The 24712-nt window shown below is 52.9% G+C and overlaps 25 non-coding genes across 25 annotated transcripts; all 25 read right to left on the reverse strand.

Annotated features, from left to right (window-relative positions):
* Positions 1–302: 302 nt before the first annotated feature.
* On the reverse strand, positions 303–375 carry trnak-uuu (transfer RNA lysine (anticodon UUU)). The gene has a single exon. It is a non-coding gene; the product is annotated as a tRNA-Lys (tRNA).
* Positions 376–940: 565 nt separating this feature from the next.
* Positions 941–1013, reverse strand: trnak-uuu (transfer RNA lysine (anticodon UUU)). The gene has a single exon. It is a non-coding gene; the product is annotated as a tRNA-Lys (tRNA).
* A 565-nt stretch (positions 1014–1578) lies between these two features.
* On the reverse strand, positions 1579–1651 carry trnak-uuu (transfer RNA lysine (anticodon UUU)). Its single transcript has one exon. It is a non-coding gene; the product is annotated as a tRNA-Lys (tRNA).
* Positions 1652–2216: 565 nt separating this feature from the next.
* Positions 2217–2289, reverse strand: trnak-uuu (transfer RNA lysine (anticodon UUU)). The gene has a single exon. It is a non-coding gene; the product is annotated as a tRNA-Lys (tRNA).
* Positions 2290–2854: 565 nt separating this feature from the next.
* On the reverse strand, positions 2855–2927 carry trnak-uuu (transfer RNA lysine (anticodon UUU)). The gene has a single exon. It is a non-coding gene; the product is annotated as a tRNA-Lys (tRNA).
* A 565-nt stretch (positions 2928–3492) lies between these two features.
* On the reverse strand, positions 3493–3565 carry trnak-uuu (transfer RNA lysine (anticodon UUU)). Its single transcript has one exon. It is a non-coding gene; the product is annotated as a tRNA-Lys (tRNA).
* A 565-nt stretch (positions 3566–4130) lies between these two features.
* On the reverse strand, positions 4131–4203 carry trnak-uuu (transfer RNA lysine (anticodon UUU)). Its single transcript has one exon. It is a non-coding gene; the product is annotated as a tRNA-Lys (tRNA).
* A 565-nt stretch (positions 4204–4768) lies between these two features.
* Positions 4769–4841, reverse strand: trnak-uuu (transfer RNA lysine (anticodon UUU)). Its single transcript has one exon. It is a non-coding gene; the product is annotated as a tRNA-Lys (tRNA).
* A 565-nt stretch (positions 4842–5406) lies between these two features.
* trnak-uuu (transfer RNA lysine (anticodon UUU)) lies at positions 5407–5479 on the reverse strand. Its single transcript has one exon. It is a non-coding gene; the product is annotated as a tRNA-Lys (tRNA).
* Positions 5480–6044: 565 nt separating this feature from the next.
* On the reverse strand, positions 6045–6117 carry trnak-uuu (transfer RNA lysine (anticodon UUU)). The gene has a single exon. It is a non-coding gene; the product is annotated as a tRNA-Lys (tRNA).
* Positions 6118–6682: 565 nt separating this feature from the next.
* Positions 6683–6755, reverse strand: trnak-uuu (transfer RNA lysine (anticodon UUU)). Its single transcript has one exon. It is a non-coding gene; the product is annotated as a tRNA-Lys (tRNA).
* Positions 6756–7320: 565 nt separating this feature from the next.
* Positions 7321–7393, reverse strand: trnak-uuu (transfer RNA lysine (anticodon UUU)). Its single transcript has one exon. It is a non-coding gene; the product is annotated as a tRNA-Lys (tRNA).
* Positions 7394–7958: 565 nt separating this feature from the next.
* trnak-uuu (transfer RNA lysine (anticodon UUU)) lies at positions 7959–8031 on the reverse strand. Its single transcript has one exon. It is a non-coding gene; the product is annotated as a tRNA-Lys (tRNA).
* Positions 8032–8596: 565 nt separating this feature from the next.
* Positions 8597–8669, reverse strand: trnak-uuu (transfer RNA lysine (anticodon UUU)). Its single transcript has one exon. It is a non-coding gene; the product is annotated as a tRNA-Lys (tRNA).
* A 565-nt stretch (positions 8670–9234) lies between these two features.
* Positions 9235–9307, reverse strand: trnak-uuu (transfer RNA lysine (anticodon UUU)). The gene has a single exon. It is a non-coding gene; the product is annotated as a tRNA-Lys (tRNA).
* A 565-nt stretch (positions 9308–9872) lies between these two features.
* On the reverse strand, positions 9873–9945 carry trnak-uuu (transfer RNA lysine (anticodon UUU)). The gene has a single exon. It is a non-coding gene; the product is annotated as a tRNA-Lys (tRNA).
* A 565-nt stretch (positions 9946–10510) lies between these two features.
* trnak-uuu (transfer RNA lysine (anticodon UUU)) lies at positions 10511–10583 on the reverse strand. The gene has a single exon. It is a non-coding gene; the product is annotated as a tRNA-Lys (tRNA).
* Positions 10584–11148: 565 nt separating this feature from the next.
* On the reverse strand, positions 11149–11221 carry trnak-uuu (transfer RNA lysine (anticodon UUU)). The gene has a single exon. It is a non-coding gene; the product is annotated as a tRNA-Lys (tRNA).
* A 565-nt stretch (positions 11222–11786) lies between these two features.
* On the reverse strand, positions 11787–11859 carry trnak-uuu (transfer RNA lysine (anticodon UUU)). Its single transcript has one exon. It is a non-coding gene; the product is annotated as a tRNA-Lys (tRNA).
* A 565-nt stretch (positions 11860–12424) lies between these two features.
* trnak-uuu (transfer RNA lysine (anticodon UUU)) lies at positions 12425–12497 on the reverse strand. The gene has a single exon. It is a non-coding gene; the product is annotated as a tRNA-Lys (tRNA).
* Positions 12498–13062: 565 nt separating this feature from the next.
* trnak-uuu (transfer RNA lysine (anticodon UUU)) lies at positions 13063–13135 on the reverse strand. Its single transcript has one exon. It is a non-coding gene; the product is annotated as a tRNA-Lys (tRNA).
* A 565-nt stretch (positions 13136–13700) lies between these two features.
* Positions 13701–13773, reverse strand: trnak-uuu (transfer RNA lysine (anticodon UUU)). The gene has a single exon. It is a non-coding gene; the product is annotated as a tRNA-Lys (tRNA).
* A 1203-nt stretch (positions 13774–14976) lies between these two features.
* trnak-uuu (transfer RNA lysine (anticodon UUU)) lies at positions 14977–15049 on the reverse strand. Its single transcript has one exon. It is a non-coding gene; the product is annotated as a tRNA-Lys (tRNA).
* A 565-nt stretch (positions 15050–15614) lies between these two features.
* trnak-uuu (transfer RNA lysine (anticodon UUU)) lies at positions 15615–15687 on the reverse strand. The gene has a single exon. It is a non-coding gene; the product is annotated as a tRNA-Lys (tRNA).
* Positions 15688–17528: 1841 nt separating this feature from the next.
* On the reverse strand, positions 17529–17601 carry trnak-uuu (transfer RNA lysine (anticodon UUU)). The gene has a single exon. It is a non-coding gene; the product is annotated as a tRNA-Lys (tRNA).
* Between the last annotated feature and the right edge of the window lie 7111 nt (positions 17602–24712).

A 24712-nucleotide genomic window follows, 5' to 3' on the forward strand; every position in this document is an offset into this window, starting at 1 on the left:
TGCGTGTTCAAATCACGTCGGGGTCATAGAAATCACCGCTCAACTCTTTTCACCGTCCAACTCAGCGACAGCACTTTGGCTGAAAGGCAATTAGTGGGCCTGTGAATTTCAAGCCATTACTGAAAAGCGAAGGATTTCGGTGAAAAACACCAGTGTCCGCCACGGTGACTTTTACAGGCTTTGACGCGGAGAGTAGCAAAGAGTGCGCTAAGCAAGCGCTGACGGCGAGAGTAAATCGTTCAGCAGTCGGGCATTTCCTCCGCACCAGGGCGAAAGATGGCGTCGCCCGGCTGTAAAGAAATCGCCTGAACAGGGACTTGAACCCTGGACCCTCAGATTAAAAGTCTGATGCTCTACCGACTGAGCTATCCAGGCTTCGAGAGAGCACCCAGCTCTGCACGAACGTGGCTGTAACTTGGCTCTTCCTAACGTACGTTGGTAAGTCATGCACGGCGTGGCAAAGTTACAGCAAGCGAAACGTCTGCAGGTGCAACAGAGAATGGCTCTCCCTGCACTGAAAGCCTGCATTGCTCGAGGTTTCAATAGCAGATACAGGGAGAAGTGGGAAAGTCTATCTGTGCAGCACCTGTGGGACCTCGTGGCGCAACGGTAGCGCGTCTGACTCCAGATCAGAAGGTTGCGTGTTCAAATCACGTCGGGGTCATAGAAATCACCGCTCAACTCTTTTCACCGTCCAACTCAGCGACAGCACTTTGGCTGAAAGGCAATTAGTGGGCCTGTGAATTTCAAGCCATTACTGAAAAGCGAAGGATTTCGGTGAAAAACACCAGTGTCCGCCACGGTGACTTTTACAGGCTTTGACGCGGAGAGTAGCAAAAAGTGCGCTAAGCAAGCGCTGACGGCGAGAGTAAATCGTTCAGCAGTCGGGCATTTCCTCCGCACCAGGGCGAAAGATGGCGTCGCCCGGCTGTAAAGAAACCGCCTGAACAGGGACTTGAACCCTGGACCCTCAGATTAAAAGTCTGATGCTCTACCGACTGAGCTATCCAGGCTTCGAGAGAGCACCCAGCTCTGCACGAACGTGGCTGTAACTTGGCTCTTCCTAACGTACGTTGGTAAGTCATGCACGGCGTGGCAAAGTTACAGCAAGCGAAACGTCTGCAGGTGCAACAGAGAATGGCTCTCCCTGCACTGAAAGCCTGCATTGCTCGAGGTTTCAATAGCAGATACAGGGAGAAGTGGGAAAGTCTATCTGTGCAGCACCTGTGGGACCTCGTGGCGCAACGGTAGCGCGTCTGACTCCAGATCAGAAGGTTGCGTGTTCAAATCACGTCGGGGTCATAGAAATCACCGCTCAACTCTTTTCACCGTCCAACTCAGCGACAGCACTTTGGCTGAAAGGCAATTAGTGGGCCTGTGAATTTCAAGCCATTACTGAAAAGCGAAGGATTTCGGTGAAAAACACCAGTGTCCGCCACGGTGACTTTTACAGGCTTTGACGCGGAGAGTAGCAAAGAGTGCGCTAAGCAAGCGCTGACGGCGAGAGTAAATCGTTCAGCAGTCGGGCATTTCCTCCGCACCAGGGCGAAAGATGGCGTCGCCCGGCTGTAAAGAAACCGCCTGAACAGGGACTTGAACCCTGGACCCTCAGATTAAAAGTCTGATGCTCTACCGACTGAGCTATCCAGGCTTCGAGAGAGCACCCAGCTCTGCACGAACGTGGCTGTAACTTGGCTCTTCCTAACGTACGTTGGTAAGTCATGCACGGCGTGGCAAAGTTACAGCAAGCGAAACGTCTGCAGGTGCAACAGAGAATGGCTCTCCCTGCACTGAAAGCCTGCATTGCTCGAGGTTTCAATAGCAGATACAGGGAGAAGTGGGAAAGTTTATCTGTGCAGGACCTGTGGGACCTCGTGGCGCAACGGTAGCGCGTCTGACTCCAGATCAGAAGGTTGCGTGTTCAAATCACGTCGGGGTCATAGAAATCACCGCTCAACTCTTTTCACCGTCCAACTCAGCGACAGCACTTTGGCTGAAAGGCAATTAGTGGGCCTGTGAATTTCAAGCCATTACTGAAAAGCGAAGGATTTCGGTGAAAAACACCAGTGTCCGCCACGGTGACTTTTACAGGCTTTGACGCGGAGAGTAGCAAAGAGTGCGCTAAGCAAGCGCTGACGGCGAGAGTAAATCGTTCAGCAGTCGGGCATTTCCTCCGCAACAGGGCGAAAGATGGCGTCGCCCGGCTGTAAAGAAATCGCCTGAACAGGGACTTGAACCCTGGACCCTCAGATTAAAAGTCTGATGCTCTACCGACTGAGCTATCCAGGCTTCGAAAGAGCACCCAGCTCTGCACGAACGTGGCTGTAACTTGGCTCTTCCTAAAGTACGTTGGTAAGTCATGCACGGCGTGGCAAAGTTACAGCAAGCGAAACGTCTGCAGGTGCAACAGAGAATGGCTCTCCCTGCACTGAAAGCCTGCATTGCTCGAGGTTTCAATAGCAGATACAGGGAGAAGTGGGAAAGTCTATCTGTGCAGCACCTGTGGGACCTCGTGGCGCAACGGTAGCGCGTCTGACTCCAGATCAGAAGGTTGCGTGTTCAAATCACGTCGGGGTCATAGAAATCACCGCTCAACTCTTTTCACCGTCCAACTCAGCGACAGCACTTTGGCTGAAAGGCAATTAGTGGGCCTGTGAATTTCAAGCCATTACTGAAAAGCGAAGGATTTCGGTGAAAAACACCAGTGTCCGCCACGGTGACTTTTACAGGCTTTGACGCGGAGAGTAGCAAAGAGTGCGCTAAGCAAGCGCTGACGGCGAGAGTAAATCGTTCAGCAGTCGGGCATTTCCTCCGCACCAGGGCGAAAGATGGCGTCGCCCGGCTGTAAAGAAATCGCCTGAACAGGGACTTGAACCCTGGACCCTCAGATTAAAAGTCTGATGCTCTACCGACTGAGCTATCCAGGCTTCGAGAGAGCACCCAGCTCTGCACGAACGTGGCTGTAACTTGGCTCTTCCTAACGTACGTTGGTAAGTCATGCACGGCGTGGCAAAGTTACAGCAAGCGAAACGTCTGCAGGTGCAACAGAGAATGGCTCTCCCTGCACTGAAAGCCTGCATTGCTCGAGGTTTCAATAGCAGATACAGGGAGAAGTGGGAAAGTCTATCTGTGCAGCACCTGTGGGACCTCGTGGCGCAACGGTAGCGCGTCTGACTCCAGATCAGAAGGTTGCGTGTTCAAATCACGTCGGGGTCATAGAAATCACCGCTCAACTCTTTTCACCGTCCAACTCAGCGACAGCACTTTGGCTGAAAGGCAATTAGTGGGCCTGTGAATTTCAAGCCATTACTGAAAAGCGAAGGATTTCGGTGAAAAACACCAGTGTCCGCCACGGTGACTTTTACAGGCTTTGACGCGGAGAGTAGCAAAAAGTGCGCTAAGCAAGCGCTGACGGCGAGAGTAAATCGTTCAGCAGTCGGGCATTTCCTCCGCACCAGGGCGAAAGATGGCGTCGCCCGGCTGTAAAGAAACCGCCTGAACAGGGACTTGAACCCTGGACCCTCAGATTAAAAGTCTGATGCTCTACCGACTGAGCTATCCAGGCTTCGAGAGAGCACCCAGCTCTGCACGAACGTGGCTGTAACTTGGCTCTTCCTAACGTACGTTGGTAAGTCATGCACGGCGTGGCAAAGTTACAGCAAGCGAAACGTCTGCAGGTGCAACAGAGAATGGCTCTCCCTGCACTGAAAGCCTGCATTGCTCGAGGTTTCAATAGCAGATACAGGGAGAAGTGGGAAAGTCTATCTGTGCAGCACCTGTGGGACCTCGTGGCGCAACGGTAGCGCGTCTGACTCCAGATCAGAAGGTTGCGTGTTCAAATCACGTCGGGGTCATAGAAATCACCGCTCAACTCTTTTCACCGTCCAACTCAGCGACAGCACTTTGGCTGAAAGGCAATTAGTGGGCCTGTGAATTTCAAGCCATTACTGAAAAGCGAAGGATTTCGGTGAAAAACACCAGTGTCCGCCACGGTGACTTTTACAGGCTTTGACGCGGAGAGTAGCAAAGAGTGCGCTAAGCAAGCGCTGACGGCGAGAGTAAATCGTTCAGCAGTCGGGCATTTCCTCCGCACCAGGGCGAAAGATGGCGTCGCCCGGCTGTAAAGAAACCGCCTGAACAGGGACTTGAACCCTGGACCCTCAGATTAAAAGTCTGATGCTCTACCGACTGAGCTATCCAGGCTTCGAGAGAGCACCCAGCTCTGCACGAACGTGGCTGTAACTTGGCTCTTCCTAACGTACGTTGGTAAGTCATGCACGGCGTGGCAAAGTTACAGCAAGCGAAACGTCTGCAGGTGCAACAGAGAATGGCTCTCCCTGCACTGAAAGCCTGCATTGCTCGAGGTTTCAATAGCAGATACAGGGAGAAGTGGGAAAGTCTATCTGTGCAGCACCTGTGGGACCTCGTGGCGCAACAGTAGCGCGTCTGACTCCAGATCAGAAGGTTGCGTGTTCAAATCACGTCGGGGTCATAGAAATCACCGCTCAACTCTTTTCACCGTCCAACTCAGCGACAGCACTTTGGCTGAAAGGCAATTAGTGGGCCTGTGAATTTCAAGCCATTACTGAAAAGCGAAGGATTTCGGTGAAAAACACCAGTGTCTGCCACGGTGACTTTTACAGGCTTTGACGCGGAGAGTAGCAAAAAGTGCGCTAAGCAAGCGCTGACGGCGAGAGTAAATCGTTCAGCAGTCGGGCATTTCCTCCGCACCAGGGCGAAAGATGGCGTCGCCCGGCTGTAAAGAAACCGCCTGAACAGGGACTTGAACCCTGGACCCTCAGATTAAAAGTCTGATGCTCTACCGACTGAGCTATCCAGGCTTCGAGAGAGCACCCAGCTCTGCACGAACGTGGCTGTAACTTGGCTCTTCCTAACGTACGTTGGTAAGTCATGCACGGCGTGGCAAAGTTACAGCAAGCGAAACGTCTGCAGGTGCAACAGAGAATGGCTCTCCCTGCACTGAAAGCCTGCATTGCTCGAGGTTTCAATAGCAGATACAGGGAGAAGTGGGAAAGTCTATCTGTGCAGCACCTGTGGGACCTCGTGGCGCAACGGTAGCGCGTCTGACTCCAGATCAGAAGGTTGCGTGTTCAAATCACGTCGGGGTCATAGAAATCACCGCTCAACTCTTTTCACCGTCCAACTCAGCGACAGCACTTTGGCTGAAAGGCAATTAGTGGGCCTGTGAATTTCAAGCCATTACTGAAAAGCGAAGGATTTCGGTGAAAAACACCAGTGTCCGCCACGGTGACTTTTACAGGCTTTGACGCGGAGAGTAGCAAAAAGTGCGCTAAGCAAGCGCTGACGGCGAGAGTAAATCGTTCAGCAGTCGGGCATTTCCTCCGCACCAGGGCGAAAGATGGCGTCGCCCGGCTGTAAAGAAACCGCCTGAACAGGGACTTGAACCCTGGACCCTCAGATTAAAAGTCTGATGCTCTACCGACTGAGCTATCCAGGCTTCGAGAGAGCACCCAGCTCTGCACGAACGTGGCTGTAACTTGGCTCTTCCTAACGTACGTTGGTAAGTCATGCACGGCGTGGCAAAGTTACAGCAAGCGAAACGTCTGCAGGTGCAACAGAGAATGGCTCTCCCTGCACTGAAAGCCTGCATTGCTCGAGGTTTCAATAGCAGATACAGGGAGAAGTGGGAAAGTCTATCTGTGCAGCACCTGTGGGACCTCGTGGCGCAACGGTAGCGCGTCTGACTCCAGATCAGAAGGTTGCGTGTTCAAATCACGTCGGGGTCATAGAAATCACCGCTCAACTCTTTTCACCGTCCAACTCAGCGACAGCACTTTGGCTGAAAGGCAATTAGTGGGCCTGTGAATTTCAAGCCATTACTGAAAAGCGAAGGATTTCGGTGAAAAACACCAGTGTCCGCCACGGTGACTTTTACAGGCTTTGACGCGGAGAGTAGCAAAGAGTGCGCTAAGCAAGCGCTGACGGCGAGAGTAAATCGTTCAGCAGTCGGGCATTTCCTCCGCACCAGGGCGAAAGATGGCGTCGCCCGGCTGTAAAGAAACCGCCTGAACAGGGACTTGAACCCTGGACCCTCAGATTAAAAGTCTGATGCTCTACCGACTGAGCTATCCAGGCTTCGAGAGAGCACCCAGCTCTGCACGAACGTGGCTGTAACTTGGCTCTTCCTAACGTACGTTGGTAAGTCATGCACGGCGTGGCAAAGTTACAGCAAGCGAAACGTCTGCAGGTGCAACAGAGAATGGCTCTCCCTGCACTGAAAGCCTGCATTGCTCGAGGTTTCAATAGCAGATACAGGGAGAAGTGGGAAAGTTTATCTGTGCAGCACCTGTGGGACCTCGTGGCGCAACGGTAGCGCGTCTGACTCCAGATCAGAAGGTTGCGTGTTCAAATCACGTCGGGGTCATAGAAATCACCGCTCAACTCTTTTCACCGTCCAACTCAGCGACAGCACTTTGGCTGAAAGGCAATTAGTGGGCCTGTGAATTTCAAGCCATTACTGAAAAGCGAAGGATTTCGGTGAAAAACACCAGTGTCCGCCACGGTGACTTTTACAGGCTTTGACGCGGAGAGTAGCAAAGAGTGCGCTAAGCAAGCGCTGACGGCGAGAGTAAATCGTTCAGCAGTCGGGCATTTCCTCCGCACCAGGGCGAAAGATGGCGTCGCCCGGCTGTAAAGAAATCGCCTGAACAGGGACTTGAACCCTGGACCCTCAGATTAAAAGTCTGATGCTCTACCGACTGAGCTATCCAGGCTTCGAGAGAGCACCCAGCTCTGCACGAACGTGGCTGTAACTTGGCTCTTCCTAACGTACGTTGGTAAGTCATGCACGGCGTGGCAAAGTTACAGCAAGCGAAACGTCTGCAGGTGCAACAGAGAATGGCTCTCCCTGCACCGAAAGCCTGCATTGCTCGAGGTTTCAATAGCAGATACAGGGAGAAGTGGGAAAGTTTATCTGTGCAGCACCTGTGGGACCTCGTGGCGCAACGGTAGCGCGTCTGACTCCAGATCAGAAGGTTGCGTGTTCAAATCACGTCGGGCTCATAGAAATCACCGCTCAACTCTTTTCACCGTCCAACTCAGCGACAGCACTTTGGCTGAAAGGCAATTAGTGGGCCTGTGAATTTCAAGCCATTACTGAAAAGCGAAGGATTTCGGTGAAAAACACCAGTGTCCGCCACGGTGACTTTTACAGGCTTTGACGCGGAGAGTAGCAAAGAGTGCGCTAAGCAAGCGCTGACGGCGAGAGTAAATCGTTCAGCAGTCGGGCATTTCCTCCGCACCAGGGCGAAAGATGGCGTCGCCCGGCTGTAAAGAAATCGCCTGAACAGGGACTTGAACCCTGGACCCTCAGATTAAAAGTCTGATGCTCTACCGACTGAGCTATCCAGGCTTCGAGAGAGCACCCAGCTCTGCACGAACGTGGCTGTAACTTGGCTCTTCCTAACGTACGTTGGTAAGTCATGCACGGCGTGGCAAAGTTACAGCAAGCGAAACGTCTGCAGGTGCAACAGAGAATGGCTCTCCCTGCACCGAAAGCCTGCATTGCTCGAGGTTTCAATAGCAGATACAGGGAGAAGTGGGAAAGTTTATCTGTGCAGGACCTGTGGGACCTCGTGGCGCAACGGTAGCGCGTCTGACTCCAGATCAGAAGGTTGCGTGTTCAAATCACGTCGGGGTCATAGAAATCACCGCTCAACTCTTTTCACCGTCCAACTCAGCGACAGCACTTTGGCTGAAAGGCAATTAGTGGGCCTGTGAATTTCAAGCCATTACTGAAAAGCGAAGGATTTCGGTGAAAAACACCAGTGTCCGCCACGGTGACTTTTACAGGCTTTGACGCGGAGAGTAGCAAAGAGTGCGCTAAGCAAGCGCTGACGGCGAGAGTAAATCGTTCAGCAGTCGGGCATTTCCTCCGCACCAGGGCGAAAGATGGCGTCGCCCGGCTGTAAAGAAACCGCCTGAACAGGGACTTGAACCCTGGACCCTCAGATTAAAAGTCTGATGCTCTACCGACTGAGCTATCCAGGCTTCGAGAGAGCACCCAGCTCTGCACGAACGTGGCTGTAACTTGGCTCTTCCTAACGTACGTTGGTAAGTCATGCACGGCGTGGCAAAGTTACAGCAAGCGAAACGTCTGCAGGTGCAACAGAGAATGGCTCTCCCTGCACTGAAAGCCTGCATTGCTCGAGGTTTCAATAGCAGATACAGGGAGAAGTGGGAAAGTCTATCTGTGCAGCACCTGTGGGACCTCGTGGCGCAACGGTAGCGCGTCTGACTCCAGATCAGAAGGTTGCGTGTTCAAATCACGTCGGGGTCATAGAAATCACCGCTCAACTCTTTTCACCGTCCAACTCAGCGACAGCACTTTGGCTGAAAGGCAATTAGTGGGCCTGTGAATTTCAAGCCATTACTGAAAAGCGAAGGATTTCGGTGAAAAACACCAGTGTCCGCCACGGTGACTTTTACAGGCTTTGGCGCGGAGAGTAGCAAAGAGTGCGCTAAGCAAGCGCTGACGGCGAGAGTAAATCGTTCAGCAGTCGGGCATTTCCTCCGCACCAGGGCGAAAGATGGCGTCGCCCGGCTGTAAAGAAATCGCCTGAACAGGGACTTGAACCCTGGACCCTCAGATTAAAAGTCTGATGCTCTACCGACTGAGCTATCCAGGCTTCGAGAGAGCACCCAGCTCTGCACGAACGTGGCTGTAACTTGGCTCTTCCTAACGTACGTTGGTAAGTCATGCACGGCGTGGCAAAGTTACAGCAAGCGAAACGTCTGCAGGTGCAACAGAGAATGGCTCTCCCTGCACTGAAAGCCTGCATTGCTCGAGGTTTCAATAGCAGATACAGGGAGAAGTGGGAAAGTCTATCTGTGCAGCACCTGTGGGACCTCGTGGCGCAACGGTAGCGCGTCTGACTCCAGATCAGAAGGTTGCGTGTTCAAATCACGTCGGGGTCATAGAAATCACCGCTCAACTCTTTTCACCGTCCAACTCAGCGACAGCACTTTGGCTGAAAGGCAATTAGTGGGCCTGTGAATTTCAAGCCATTACTGAAAAGCGAAGGATTTCGGTGAAAAACACCAGTGTCCGCCACGGTGACTTTTACAGGCTTTGACGCGGAGAGTAGCAAAAAGTGCGCTAAGCAAGCGCTGACGGCGAGAGTAAATCGTTCAGCAGTCGGGCATTTCCTCCGCACCAGGGCGAAAGATGGCGTCGCCCGGCTGTAAAGAAACCGCCTGAACAGGGACTTGAACCCTGGACCCTCAGATTAAAAGTCTGATGCTCTACCGACTGAGCTATCCAGGCTTCGAGAGAGCACCCAGCTCTGCACGAACGTGGCTGTAACTTGGCTCTTCCTAACGTACGTTGGTAAGTCATGCACGGCGTGGCAAAGTTACAGCAAGCGAAACGTCTGCAGGTGCAACAGAGAATGGCTCTCCCTGCACCGAAAGCCTGCATTGCTCGAGGTTTCAATAGCAGATACAGGGAGAAGTGGGAAAGTCTATCTGTGCAGCACCTGTGGGACCTCGTGGCGCAACGGTAGCGCGTCTGACTCCAGATCAGAAGGTTGCGTGTTCAAATCACGTCGGGGTCATAGAAATCACCGCTCAACTCTTTTCACCGTCCAACTCAGCGACAGCACTTTGGCTGAAAGGCAATTAGTGGGCCTGTGAATTTCAAGCCATTACTGAAAAGCGAAGGATTTCGGTGAAAAACACCAGTGTCCGCCACGGTGACTTTTACAGGCTTTGACGCGGAGAGTAGCAAAGAGTGCGCTAAGCAAGCGCTGACGGCGAGAGTAAATCGTTCAGCAGTCGGGCATTTCCTCCGCACCAGGGCGAAAGATGGCGTCGCCCGGCTGTAAAGAAATCGCCTGAACAGGGACTTGAACCCTGGACCCTCAGATTAAAAGTCTGATGCTCTACCGACTGAGCTATCCAGGCTTCGAGAGAGCACCCAGCTCTGCACGAACGTGGCTGTAACTTGGCTCTTCCTAACGTACGTTGGTAAGTCATGCACGGCGTGGCAAAGTTACAGCAAGCGAAACGTCTGCAGGTGCAACAGAGAATGGCTCTCCCTGCACCGAAAGCCTGCATTGCTCGAGGTTTCAATAGCAGATACAGGGAGAAGTGGGAAAGTCTATCTGTGCAGCACCTGTGGGACCTCGTGGCGCAACGGTAGCGCGTCTGACTCCAGATCAGAAGGTTGCGTGTTCAAATCACGTCGGGGTCATAGAAATCACCGCTCAACTCTTTTCACCGTCCAACTCAGCGACAGCACTTTGGCTGAAAGGCAATTAGTGGGCCTGTGAATTTCAAGCCATTACTGAAAAGCGAAGGATTTCGGTGAAAAACACCAGTGTCCGCCAAGGTGACTTTTACAGGCTTTGACGCGGAGAGTAGCAAAGAGTGCGCTAAGCAAGCGCTGACGGCGAGAGTAAATCGTTCAGCAGTCGGGCATTTCCTCCGCACCAGGGCGAAAGATGGCGTCGCCCGGCTGTAAAGAAATCGCCTGAACAGGGACTTGAACCCTGGACCCTCAGATTAAAAGTCTGATGCTCTACCGACTGAGCTATCCAGGCTTCGAGAGAGCACCCAGCTCTGCACGAACGTGGCTGTAACTTGGCTCTTCCTAACGTACGTTGGTAAGTCATGCACGGCGTGGCAAAGTTACAGCAAGCGAAACGTCTGCAGGTGCAACAGAGAATGGCTCTCCCTGCACCGAAAGCCTGCATTGCTCGAGGTTTCAATAGCAGATACAGGGAGAAGTGGGAAAGTTTATCTGTGCAGGACCTGTGGGACCTCGTGGCGCAACGGTAGCGCGTCTGACTCCAGATCAGAAGGTTGCGTGTTCAAATCACGTCGGGGTCATAGAAATCACCGCTCAACTCTTTTCACCGTCCAACTCAGCGACAGCACTTTGGCTGAAAGGCAATTAGTGGGCCTGTGAATTTCAAGCCATTACTGAAAAGCGAAGGATTTCGGTGAAAAACACCAGTGTCCGCCACGGTGACTTTTACAGGCTTTGACGCGGAGAGTAGCAAAGAGTGCGCTAAGCAAGCGCTGACGGCGAGAGTAAATCGTTCAGCAGTCGGGCATTTCCTCCGCACCAGGGCGAAAGATGGCGTCGCCCGGCTGTAAAGAAACCGCCTGAACAGGGACTTGAACCCTGGACCCTCAGATTAAAAGTCTGATGCTCTACCGACTGAGCTATCCAGGCTTCGAGAGAGCACCCAGCTCTGCACGAACGTGGCTGTAACTTGGCTCTTCCTAACGTACGTTGGTAAGTCATGCACGGCGTGGCAAAGTTACAGCAAGCGAAACGTCTGCAGGTGCAACAGAGAATGGCTCTCCCTGCACTGAAAGCCTGCATTGCTCGAGGTTTCAATAGCAGATACAGGGAGAAGTGGGAAAGTCTATCTGTGCAGCACCTGTGGGACCTCGTGGCGCAACGGTAGCGCGTCTGACTCCAGATCAGAAGGTTGCGTGTTCAAATCACGTCGGGGTCATAGAAATCACCGCTCAACTCTTTTCACCGTCCAACTCAGCGACAGCACTTTGGCTGAAAGGCAATTAGTGGGCCTGTGAATTTCAAGCCATTACTGAAAAGCGAAGGATTTCGGTGAAAAACACCAGTGTCCGCCACGGTGACTTTTACAGGCTTTGACGCGGAGAGTAGCAAAGAGTGCGCTAAGCAAGCGCTGACGGCGAGAGTAAATCGTTCAGCAGTCGGGCATTTCCTCCGCACCAGGGCGAAAGATGGCGTCGCCCGGCTGTAAAGAAATCGCCTGAACAGGGACTTGAACCCTGGACCCTCAGATTAAAAGTCTGATGCTCTACCGACTGAGCTATCCAGGCTTCGAGAGAGCACCCAGCTCTGCACGAACGTGGCTGTAACTTGGCTCTTCCTAACGTACGTTGGTAAGTCATGCACGGCGTGGCAAAGTTACAGCAAGCGAAACGTCTGCAGGTGCAACAGAGAATGGCTCTCCCTGCACTGAAAGCCTGCATTGCTCGAGGTTTCAATAGCAGATACAGGGAGAAGTGGGAAAGTCTATCTGTGCAGCACCTGTGGGACCTCGTGGCGCAACGGTAGCGCGTCTGACTCCAGATCAGAAGGTTGCGTGTTCAAATCACGTCGGGGTCATAGAAATCACCGCTCAACTCTTTTCACCGTCCAACTCAGCGACAGCACTTTGGCTGAAAGGCAATTAGTGGGCCTGTGAATTTCAAGCCATTACTGAAAAGCGAAGGATTTCGGTGAAAAACACCAGTGTCCGCCACGGTGACTTTTACAGGCTTTGACGCGGAGAGTAGCAAAAAGTGCGCTAAGCAAGCGCTGACGGCGAGAGTAAATCGTTCAGCAGTCGGGCATTTCCTCCGCACCAGGGCGAAAGATGGCGTCGCCCGGCTGTAAAGAAACCGCCTGAACAGGGACTTGAACCCTGGACCCTCAGATTAAAAGTCTGATGCTCTACCGACTGAGCTATCCAGGCTTCGAGAGAGCACCCAGCTCTGCACGAACGTGGCTGTAACTTGGCTCTTCCTAACGTACGTTGGTAAGTCATGCACGGCGTGGCAAAGTTACAGCAAGCGAAACGTCTGCAGGTGCAACAGAGAATGGCTCTCCCTGCACCGAAAGCCTGCATTGCTCGAGGTTTCAATAGCAGATACAGGGAGAAGTGGGAAAGTCTATCTGTGCAGCACCTGTGGGACCTCGTGGCGCAACGGTAGCGCGTCTGACTCCAGATCAGAAGGTTGCGTGTTCAAATCACGTCGGGGTCATAGAAATCACCGCTCAACTCTTTTCACCGTCCAACTCAGCGACAGCACTTTGGCTGAAAGGCAATTAGTGGGCCTGTGAATTTCAAGCCATTACTGAAAAGCGAAGGATTTCGGTGAAAAACACCAGTGTCCGCCACGGTGACTTTTACAGGCTTTGACGCGGAGAGTAGCAAAGAGTGCGCTAAGCAAGCGCTGACGGCGAGAGTAAATCGTTCAGCAGTCGGGCATTTCCTCCGCACCAGGGCGAAAGATGGCGTCGCCCGGCTGTAAAGAAATCGCCTGAACAGGGACTTGAACCCTGGACCCTCAGATTAAAAGTCTGATGCTCTACCGACTGAGCTATCCAGGCTTCGAGAGAGCACCCAGCTCTGCACGAACGTGGCTGTAACTTGGCTCTTCCTAACGTACGTTGGTAAGTCATGCACGGCGTGGCAAAGTTACAGCAAGCGAAACGTCTGCAGGTGCAACAGAGAATGGCTCTCCCTGCACCGAAAGCCTGCATTGCTCGAGGTTTCAATAGCAGATACAGGGAGAAGTGGGAAAGTCTATCTGTGCAGCACCTGTGGGACCTCGTGGCGCAACGGTAGCGCGTCTGACTCCAGATCAGAAGGTTGCGTGTTCAAATCACATCGGGGTCATAGAAATCACCGCTCAACTCTTTTCACCGTCCAACTCAGCGACAGCACTTTGGCTGAAAGGCAATTAGTGGGCCTGTGAATTTCAAGCCATTACTGAAAAGCGAAGGATTTCGGTGAAAAACACCAGTGTCCGCCACGGTGACTTTTACAGGCTTTGACGCGGAGAGTAGCAAAGAGTGCGCTAAGCAAGCGCTGACGGCGAGAGTAAATCGTTCAGCAGTCGGGCATTTCCTCCGCACCAGGGCGAAAGATGGCGTCGCCCGGCTGTAAAGAAATCGCCTGAACAGGGACTTGAACCCTGGACCCTCAGATTAAAAGTCTGATGCTCTACCGACTGAGCTATCCAGGCTTCGAGAGAGCACCCAGCTCTGCACGAACGTGGCTGTAACTTGGCTCTTCCTAACGTACGTTGGTAAGTCATGCACGGCGTGGCAAAGTTACAGCAAGCGAAACGTCTGCAGGTGCAACAGAGAATGGCTCTCCCTGCACCGAAAGCCTGCATTGCTCGAGGTTTCAATAGCAGATACAGGGAGAAGTGGGAAAGTCTATCTGTGCAGCACCTGTGGGACCTCGTGGCGCAACGGTAGCGCGTCTGACTCCAGATCAGAAGGTTGCGTGTTCAAATCACGTCGGGGTCATAGAAATCACCGCTCAACTCTTTTCACCGTCCAACTCAGCGACAGCACTTTGGCTGAAAGGCAATTAGTGGGCCTGTGAATTTCAAGCCATTACTGAAAAGCGAAGGATTTCGGTGAAAAACACCAGTGTCCGCCACGGTGACTTTTACAGGCTTTGACGCGGAGAGTAGCAAAGAGTGCGCTAAGCAAGCGCTGACGGCGAGAGTAAATCGTTCAGCAGTCGGGCATTTCCTCCGCACCAGGGCGAAAGATGGCGTCGCCCGGCTGTAAAGAAATCGCCTGAACAGGGACTTGAACCCTGGACCCTCCGATTAAAAGTCTGATGCTCTACCGACTGAGCTATCCAGGCTTCGAGAGAGCACCCAGCTCTGCACGAACGTGGCTGTAACTTGGCTCTTCCTAACGTACGTTGGTAAGTCATGCACGGCGTGGCAAAGTTACAGCAAGCGAAACGTCTGCAGGTGCAACAGAGAATGGCTCTCCCTGCACCGAAAGCCTGCATTGCTCGAGGTTTCAATAGCAGATACAGGGAGAAGTGGGAAAGTCTATCTGTGCAGCACCTGTGGGACCTCGTGGCGCAACGGTAGCGCGTCTGACTCCAGATCAGAAGGTTGCGTGTTCAAATCACGTCGGGGTCATAGAAATCACCGCTCAACTCTTTTCACCGTCCAACTCAGCGACAGCACTTTGGCTGAAAGGCAATTAGTGGGCCTGTGAATTTCAAGCCATTACTGAAAAGCGAAGGATTTCGGTGAAAAACACCAGTGTCCGCCACGGTGACTTTTACAGGCTTTGACGCGGAGAGTAGCAAAGAGTGCGCTAAGCAAGCGCTGACGGCGAGAGTAAATCGTTCAGCAGTCGGGCATTTCCTCCGCACCAGGGCGAAAGATGGCGTCGCCCGGCTGTAAAGAAATCGCCTGAACAGGGACTTGAACCCTGGACCCTCAGATTAAAAGTCTGATGCTCTACCGACTGAGCTATCCAGGCTTCGAGAGAGCACCCAGCTCTGCACGAACGTGGCTGTAACTTGGCTCTTCCTAACGTACGTTGGTAAGTCATGCACGGCGTGGCAAAGTTACAGCAAGCGAAACGTCTGCAGGTGCAACAGAGAATGGCTCTCCCTGCACCGAAAGCCTGCATTGCTCGAGGTTTCAATAGCAGATACAGGGAGAAGTGGGAAAGTCTATCTGTGCAGCACCTGTGGGACCTCGTGGCGCAACGGTAGCGCGTCTGACTCCAGATCAGAAGGTTGCGTGTTCAAATCACGTCGGGGTCATAGAAATCACCGCTCAACTCTTTTCACCGTCCAACTCAGCGACAGCACTTTGGCTGAAAGGCAATTAGTGGGCCTGTGAATTTCAAGCCATTACTGAAAAGCGAAGGATTTCGGTGAAAAACACCAGTGTCCGCCACGGTGACTTTTACAGGCTTTGACGCGGAGAGTAGCAAAGAGTGCGCTAAGCAAGCGCTGACGGCGAGAGTAAATCGTTCAGCAGTCGGGCATTTCCTCCGCACCAGGGCGAAAGATGGCGTCGCCCGGCTGTAAAGAAATCGCCTGAACAGGGACTTGAACCCTGGACCCTCAGATTAAAAGTCTGATGCTCTACCGACTGAGCTATCCAGGCTTCGAGAGAGCACCCAGCTCTGCACGAACGTGGCTGTAACTTGGCTCTTCCTAACGTACGTTGGTAAGTCATGCACGGCGTGGCAAAGTTACAGCAAGCGAAACGTCTGCAGGTGCAACAGAGAATGGCTCTCCCTGCACCGAAAGCCTGCATTGCTCGAGGTTTCAATAGCAGATACAGGGAGAAGTGGGAAAGTCTATCTGTGCAGCACCTGTGGGACCTCGTGGCGCAACGGTAGCGCGTCTGACTCCAGATCAGAAGGTTGCGTGTTCAAATCACGTCGGGGTCATAGAAATCACCGCTCAACTCTTTTCACCGTCCAACTCAGCGACAGCACTTTGGCTGAAAGGCAATTAGTGGGCCTGTGAATTTCAAGCCATTACTGAAAAGCGAAGGATTTCGGTGAAAAACACCAGTGTCCGCCACGGTGACTTTTACAGGCTTTGACGCGGAGAGTAGCAAAGAGTGCGCTAAGCAAGCGCTGACGGCGAGAGTAAATCGTTCAGCAGTCGGGCATTTCCTCCGCACCAGGGCGAAAGATGGCGTCGCCCGGCTGTAAAGAAATCGCCTGAACAGGGACTTGAACCCTGGACCCTCCGATTAAAAGTCTGATGCTCTACCGACTGAGCTATCCAGGCTTCGAGAGAGCACCCAGCTCTGCACGAACGTGGCTGTAACTTGGCTCTTCCTAACGTACGTTGGTAAGTCATGCACGGCGTGGCAAAGTTACAGCAAGCGAAACGTCTGCAGGTGCAACAGAGAATGGCTCTCCCTGCACCGAAAGCCTGCATTGCTCGAGGTTTCAATAGCAGATACAGGGAGAAGTGGGAAAGTCTATCTGTGCAGCACCTGTGGGACCTCGTGGCGCAACGGTAGCGCGTCTGACTCCAGATCAGAAGGTTGCGTGTTCAAATCACGTCGGGGTCATAGAAATCACCGCTCAACTCTTTTCACCGTCCAACTCAGCGACAGCACTTTGGCTGAAAGGCAATTAGTGGGCCTGTGAATTTCAAGCCATTACTGAAAAGCGAAGGATTTCGGTGAAAAACACCAGTGTCCGCCACGGTGACTTTTACAGGCTTTGACGCGGAGAGTAGCAAAGAGTGCGCTAAGCAAGCGCTGACGGCGAGAGTAAATCGTTCAGCAGTCGGGCATTTCCTCCGCACCAGGGCGAAAGATGGCGTCGCCCGGCTGTAAAGAAATCGCCTGAACAGGGACTTGAACCCTGGACCCTCCGATTAAAAGTCTGATGCTCTACCGACTGAGCTATCCAGGCTTCGAGAGAGCACCCAGCTCTGCACGAACGTGGCTGTAACTTGGCTCTTCCTAACGTACGTTGGTAAGTCATGCACGGCGTGGCAAAGTTACAGCAAGCGAAACGTCTGCAGGTGCAACAGAGAATGGCTCTCCCTGCACCGAAAGCCTGCATTGCTCGAGGTTTCAATAGCAGATACAGGGAGAAGTGGGAAAGTCTATCTGTGCAGCACCTGTGGGACCTCGTGGCGCAACGGTAGCGCGTCTGACTCCAGATCAGAAGGTTGCGTGTTCAAATCACGTCGGGGTCATAGAAATCACCGCTCAACTCTTTTCACCGTCCAACTCAGCGACAGCACTTTGGCTGAAAGGCAATTAGTGGGCCTGTGAATTTCAAGCCATTACTGAAAAGCGAAGGATTTCGGTGAAAAACACCAGTGTCCGCCACGGTGACTTTTACAGGCTTTGACGCGGAGAGTAGCAAAGAGTGCGCTAAGCAAGCGCTGACGGCGAGAGTAAATCGTTCAGCAGTCGGGCATTTCCTCCGCACCAGGGCGAAAGATGGCGTCGCCCGGCTGTAAAGAAATCGCCTGAACAGGGACTTGAACCCTGGACCCTCAGATTAAAAGTCTGATGCTCTACCGACTGAGCTATCCAGGCTTCGAGAGAGCACCCAGCTCTGCACGAACGTGGCTGTAACTTGGCTCTTCCTAACGTACGTTGGTAAGTCATGCACGGCGTGGCAAAGTTACAGCAAGCGAAACGTCTGCAGGTGCAACAGAGAATGGCTCTCCCTGCACCGAAAGCCTGCATTGCTCGAGGTTTCAATAGCAGATACAGGGAGAAGTGGGAAAGTCTATCTGTGCAGCACCTGTGGGACCTCGTGGCGCAACGGTAGCGCGTCTGACTCCAGATCAGAAGGTTGCGTGTTCAAATCACGTCGGGGTCATAGAAATCACCGCTCAACTCTTTTCACCGTCCAACTCAGCGACAGCACTTTGGCTGAAAGGCAATTAGTGGGCCTGTGAATTTCAAGCCATTACTGAAAAGCGAAGGATTTCGGTGAAAAACACCAGTGTCCGCCACGGTGACTTTTACAGGCTTTGACGCGGAGAGTAGCAAAGAGTGCGCTAAGCAAGCGCTGACGGCGAGAGTAAATCGTTCAGCAGTCGGGCATTTCCTCCGCACCAGGGCGAAAGATGGCGTCGCCCGGCTGTAAAGAAATCGCCTGAACAGGGACTTGAACCCTGGACCCTCCGATTAAAAGTCTGATGCTCTACCGACTGAGCTATCCAGGCTTCGAGAGAGCACCCAGCTCTGCACGAACGTGGCTGTAACTTGGCTCTTCCTAACGTACGTTGGTAAGTCATGCACGGCGTGGCAAAGTTACAGCAAGCGAAACGTCTGCAGGTGCAACAGAGAATGGCTCTCCCTGCACCGAAAGCCTGCATTGCTCGAGGTTTCAATAGCAGATACAGGGAGAAGTGGGAAAGTCTATCTGTGCAGCACCTGTGGGACCTCGTGGCGCAACGGTAGCGCGTCTGACTCCAGATCAGAAGGTTGCGTGTTCAAATCACGTCGGGGTCATAGAAATCACCGCTCAACTCTTTTCACCGTCCAACTCAGCGACAGCACTTTGGCTGAAAGGCAATTAGTGGGCCTGTGAATTTCAAGCCATTACTGAAAAGCGAAGGATTTCGGTGAAAAACACCAGTGTCCGCCACGGTGACTTTTACAGGCTTTGACGCGGAGAGTAGCAAAGAGTGCGCTAAGCAAGCGCTGACGGCGAGAGTAAATCGTTCAGCAGTCGGGCATTTCCTCCGCACCAGGGCGAAAGATGGCGTCGCCCGGCTGTAAAGAAATCGCCTGAACAGGGACTTGAACCCTGGACCCTCCGATTAAAAGTCTGATGCTCTACCGACTGAGCTATCCAGGCTTCGAGAGAGCACCCAGCTCTGCACGAACGTGGCTGTAACTTGGCTCTTCCTAACGTACGTTGGTAAGTCATGCACGGCGTGGCAAAGTTACAGCAAGCGAAACGTCTGCAGGTGCAACAGAGAATGGCTCTCCCTGCACCGAAAGCCTGCATTGCTCGAGGTTTCAATAGCAGATACAGGGAGAAGTGGGAAAGTCTATCTGTGCAGCACCTGTGGGACCTCGTGGCGCAACGGTAGCGCGTCTGACTCCAGATCAGAAGGTTGCGTGTTCAAATCACGTCGGGGTCATAGAAATCACCGCTCAACTCTTTTCACCGTCCAACTCAGCGACAGCACTTTGGCTGAAAGGCAATTAGTGGGCCTGTGAATTTCAAGCCATTACTGAAAAGCGAAGGATTTCGGTGAAAAACACCAGTGTCCGCCACGGTGACTTTTACAGGCTTTGACGCGGAGAGTAGCAAAGAGTGCGCTAAGCAAGCGCTGACGGCGAGAGTAAATCGTTCAGCAGTCGGGCATTTCCTCCGCACCAGGGCGAAAGATGGCGTCGCCCGGCTGTAAAGAAATCGCCTGAACAGGGACTTGAACCCTGGACCCTCCGATTAAAAGTCTGATGCTCTACCGACTGAGCTATCCAGGCTTCGAGAGAGCACCCAGCTCTGCACGAACGTGGCTGTAACTTGGCTCTTCCTAACGTACGTTGGTAAGTCATGCACGGCGTGGCAAAGTTACAGCAAGCGAAACGTCTGCAGGTGCAACAGAGAATGGCTCTCCCTGCACCGAAAGCCTGCATTGCTCGAGGTTTCAATAGCAGATACAGGGAGAAGTGGGAAAGTCTATCTGTGCAGCACCTGTGGGACCTCGTGGCGCAACGGTAGCGCGTCTGACTCCAGATCAGAAGGTTGCGTGTTCAAATCACGTCGGGGTCATAGAAATCACCGCTCAACTCTTTTCACCGTCCAACTCAGCGACAGCACTTTGGCTGAAAGGCAATTAGTGGGCCTGTGAATTTCAAGCCATTACTGAAAAGCGAAGGATTTCGGTGAAAAACACCAGTGTCCGCCACGGTGACTTTTACAGGCTTTGACGCGGAGAGTAGCAAAGAGTGCGCTAAGCAAGCGCTGACGGCGAGAGTAAATCGTTCAGCAGTCGGGCATTTCCTCCGCACCAGGGCGAAAGATGGCGTCGCCCGGCTGTAAAGAAATCGCCTGAACAGGGACTTGAACCCTGGAACCTCCGATTAAAAGTCTGATGCTCTACCGACTGAGCTATCCAGGCTTCGAGAGAGCACCCAGCTCTGCACGAACGTGGCTGTAACTTGGCTCTTCCTAACGTACGTTGGTAAGTCATGCACGGCGTGGCAAAGTTACAGCAAGCGAAACGTCTGCAGGTGCAACAGAGAATGGCTCTCCCTGCACCGAAAGCCTGCATTGCTCGAGGTTTCAATAGCAGATACAGGGAGAAGTGGGAAAGTCTATCTGTGCAGCACCTGTGGGACCTCGTGGCGCAACGGTAGCGCGTCTGACTCCAGATCAGAAGGTTGCGTGTTCAAATCACGTCGGGGTCATAGAAATCACCGCTCAACTCTTTTCACCGTCCAACTCAGCGACAGCACTTTGGCTGAAAGGCAATTAGTGGGCCTGTGAATTTCAAGCCATTACTGAAAAGCGAAGGATTTCGGTGAAAAACACCAGTGTCCGCCACGGTGACTTTTACAGGCTTTGACGCGGAGAGTAGCAAAGAGTGCGCTAAGCAAGCGCTGACGGCGAGAGTAAATCGTTCAGCAGTCGGGCATTTCCTCCGCACCAGGGCGAAAGATGGCGTCGCCCGGCTGTAAAGAAATCGCCTGAACAGGGACTTGAACCCTGGACCCTCCGATTAAAAGTCTGATGCTCTACCGACTGAGCTATCCAGGCTTCGAGAGAGCACCCAGCTCTGCACGAACGTGGCTGTAACTTGGCTCTTCCTAACGTACGTTGGTAAGTCATGCACGGCGTGGCAAAGTTACAGCAAGCGAAACGTCTGCAGGTGCAACAGAGAATGGCTCTCCCTGCACCGAAAGCCTGCATTGCTCGAGGTTTCAATAGCAGATACAGGGAGAAGTGGGAAAGTCTATCTGTGCAGCACCTGTGGGACCTCGTGGCGCAACGGTAGCGCGTCTGACTCCAGATCAGAAGGTTGCGTGTTCAAATCACGTCGGGGTCATAGAAATCACCGCTCAACTCTTTTCACCGTCCAACTCAGCGACAGCACTTTGGCTGAAAGGCAATTAGTGGGCCTGTGAATTTCAAGCCATTACTGAAAAGCGAAGGATTTCGGTGAAAAACACCAGTGTCCGCCACGGTGACTTTTACAGGCTTTGACGCGGAGAGTAGCAAAGAGTGCGCTAAGCAAGCGCTGACGGCGAGAGTAAATCGTTCAGCAGTCGGGCATTTCCTCCGCACCAGGGCGAAAGATGGCGTCGCCCGGCTGTAAAGAAATCGCCTGAACAGGGACTTGAACCCTGGACCCTCCGATTAAAAGTCTGATGCTCTACCGACTGAGCTATCCAGGCTTCGAGAGAGCACCCAGCTCTGCACGAACGTGGCTGTAACTTGGCTCTTCCTAACGTACGTTGGTAAGTCATGCACGGCGTGGCAAAGTTACAGCAAGCGAAACGTCTGCAGGTGCAACAGAGAATGGCTCTCCCTGCACCGAAAGCCTGCATTGCTCGAGGTTTCAATAGCAGATACAGGGAGAAGTGGGAAAGTCTATCTGTGCAGCACCTGTGGGACCTCGTGGCGCAACGGTAGCGCGTCTGACTCCAGATCAGAAGGTTGCGTGTTCAAATCACGTCGGGGTCATAGAAATCACCGCTCAACTCTTTTCACCGTCCAACTCAGCGACAGCACTTTGGCTGAAAGGCAATTAGTGGGCCTGTGAATTTCAAGCCATTACTGAAAAGCGAAGGATTTCGGTGAAAAACACCAGTGTCCGCCACGGTGACTTTTACAGGCTTTGACGCGGAGAGTAGCAAAGAGTGCGCTAAGCAAGCGCTGACGGCGAGAGTAAATCGTTCAGCAGTCGGGCATTTCCTCCGCACCAGGGCGAAAGATGGCGTCGCCCGGCTGTAAAGAAATCGCCTGAACAGGGACTTGAACCCTGGACCCTCCGATTAAAAGTCTGATGCTCTACCGACTGAGCTATCCAGGCTTCGAGAGAGCACCCAGCTCTGCACGAACGTGGCTGTAACTTGGCTCTTCCTAACGTACGTTGGTAAGTCATGCACGGCGTGGCAAAGTTACAGCAAGCGAAACGTCTGCAGGTGCAACAGAGAATGGCTCTCCCTGCACCGAAAGCCTGCATTGCTCGAGGTTTCAATAGCAGATACAGGGAGAAGTGGGAAAGTCTATCTGTGCAGCACCTGTGGGACCTCGTGGCGCAACGGTAGCGCGTCTGACTCCAGATCAGAAGGTTGCGTGTTCAAATCACGTCGGGGTCATAGAAATCACCGCTCAACTCTTTTCACCGTCCAACTCAGCGACAGCACTTTGGCTGAAAGGCAATTAGTGGGCCTGTGAATTTCAAGCCATTACTGAAAAGCGAAGGATTTCGGTGAAAAACACCAGTGTCCGCCACGGTGACTTTTACAGGCTTTGACGCGGAGAGTAGCAAAGAGTGCGCTAAGCAAGCGCTGACGGCGAGAGTAAATCGTTCAGCAGTCGGGCATTTCCTCCGCACCAGGGCGAAAGATGGCGTCGCCCGGCTGTAAAGAAATCGCCTGAACAGGGACTTGAACCCTGGACCCTCCGATTAAAAGTCTGATGCTCTACCGACTGAGCTATCCAGGCTTCGAGAGAGCACCCAGCTCTGCACGAACGTGGCTGTAACTTGGCTCTTCCTAACGTACGTTGGTAAGTCATGCACGGCGTGGCAAAGTTACAGCAAGCGAAACGTCTGCAGGTGCAACAGAGAATGGCTCTCCCTGCACCGAAAGCCTGCATTGCTCGAGGTTTCAATAGCAGATACAGGGAGAAGTGGGAAAGTCTATCTGTGCAGCACCTGTGGGACCTCGTGGCGCAACGGTAGCGCGTCTGACTCCAGATCAGAAGGTTGCGTGTTCAAATCACGTCGGGGTCATAGAAATCACCGCTCAACTCTTTTCACCGTCCAACTCAGCGACAGCACTTTGGCTGAAAGGCAATTAGTGGGCCTGTGAATTTCAAGCCATTACTGAAAAGCGAAGGATTTCGGTGAAAAACACCAGTGTCCGCCACGGTGACTTTTACAGGCTTTGACGCGGAGAGTAGCAAAGAGTGCGCTAAGCAAGCGCTGACGGCGAGAGTAAATCGTTCAGCAGTCGGGCATTTCCTCCGCACCAGGGCGAAAGATGGCGTCGCCCGGCTGTAAAGAAATCGCCTGAACAGGGACTTGAACCCTGGACCCTCCGATTAAAAGTCTGATGCTCTACCGACTGAGCTATCCAGGCTTCGAGAGAGCACCCAGCTCTGCACGAACGTGGCTGTAACTTGGCTCTTCCTAACGTACGTTGGTAAGTCATGCACGGCGTGGCAAAGTTACAGCAAGCGAAACGTCTGCAGGTGCAACAGAGAATGGCTCTCCCTGCACCGAAAGCCTGCATTGCTCGAGGTTTCAATAGCAGATACAGGGAGAAGTGGGAAAGTCTATCTGTGCAGCACCTGTGGGACCTCGTGGCGCAACGGTAGCGCGTCTGACTCCAGATCAGAAGGTTGCGTGTTCAAATCACGTCGGGGTCATAGAAATCACCGCTCAACTCTTTTCACCGTCCAACTCAGCGACAGCACTTTGGCTGAAAGGCAATTAGTGGGCCTGTGAATTTCAAGCCATTACTGAAAAGCGAAGGATTTCGGTGAAAAACACCAGTGTCCGCCACGGTGACTTTTACAGGCTTTGACGCGGAGAGTAGCAAAGAGTGCGCTAAGCAAGCGCTGACGGCGAGAGTAAATCGTTCAGCAGTCGGGCATTTCCTCCGCACCAGGGCGAAAGATGGCGTCGCCCGGCTGTAAAGAAATCGCCTGAACAGGGACTTGAACCCTGGACCCTCCGATTAAAAGTCTGATGCTCTACCGACTGAGCTATCCAGGCTTCGAGAGAGCACCCAGCTCTGCACGAACGTGGCTGTAACTTGGCTCTTCCTAACGTACGTTGGTAAGTCATGCACGGCGTGGCAAAGTTACAGCAAGCGAAACGTCTGCAGGTGCAACAGAGAATGGCTCTCCCTGCACCGAAAGCCTGCATTGCTCGAGGTTTCAATAGCAGATACAGGGAGAAGTGGGAAAGTCTATCTGTGCAGCACCTGTGGGACCTCGTGGCGCAACGGTAGCGCGTCTGACTCCAGATCAGAAGGTTGCGTGTTCAAATCACGTCGGGGTCATAGAAATCACCGCTCAACTCTTTTCACCGTCCAACTCAGCGACAGCACTTTGGCTGAAAGGCAATTAGTGGGCCTGTGAATTTCAAGCCATTACTGAAAAGCGAAGGATTTCGGTGAAAAACACCAGTGTCCGCCACGGTGACTTTTACAGGCTTTGACGCGGAGAGTAGCAAAGAGTGCGCTAAGCAAGCGCTGACGGCGAGAGTAAATCGTTCAGCAGTCGGGCATTTCCTCCGCACCAGGGCGAAAGATGGCGTCGCCCGGCTGTAAAGAAATCGCCTGAACAGGGACTTGAACCCTGGACCCTCCGATTAAAAGTCTGATGCTCTACCGACTGAGCTATCCAGGCTTCGAGAGAGCACCCAGCTCTGCACGAACGTGGCTGTAACTTGGCTCTTCCTAACGTACGTTGGTAAGTCATGCACGGCGTGGCAAAGTTACA

This window comes from Sardina pilchardus, chromosome 5 (assembly GCF_963854185.1).
Source record: "Sardina pilchardus chromosome 5, fSarPil1.1, whole genome shotgun sequence".
Classification (NCBI taxonomy): domain Eukaryota; kingdom Metazoa; phylum Chordata; class Actinopteri; order Clupeiformes; family Clupeidae; genus Sardina; species Sardina pilchardus.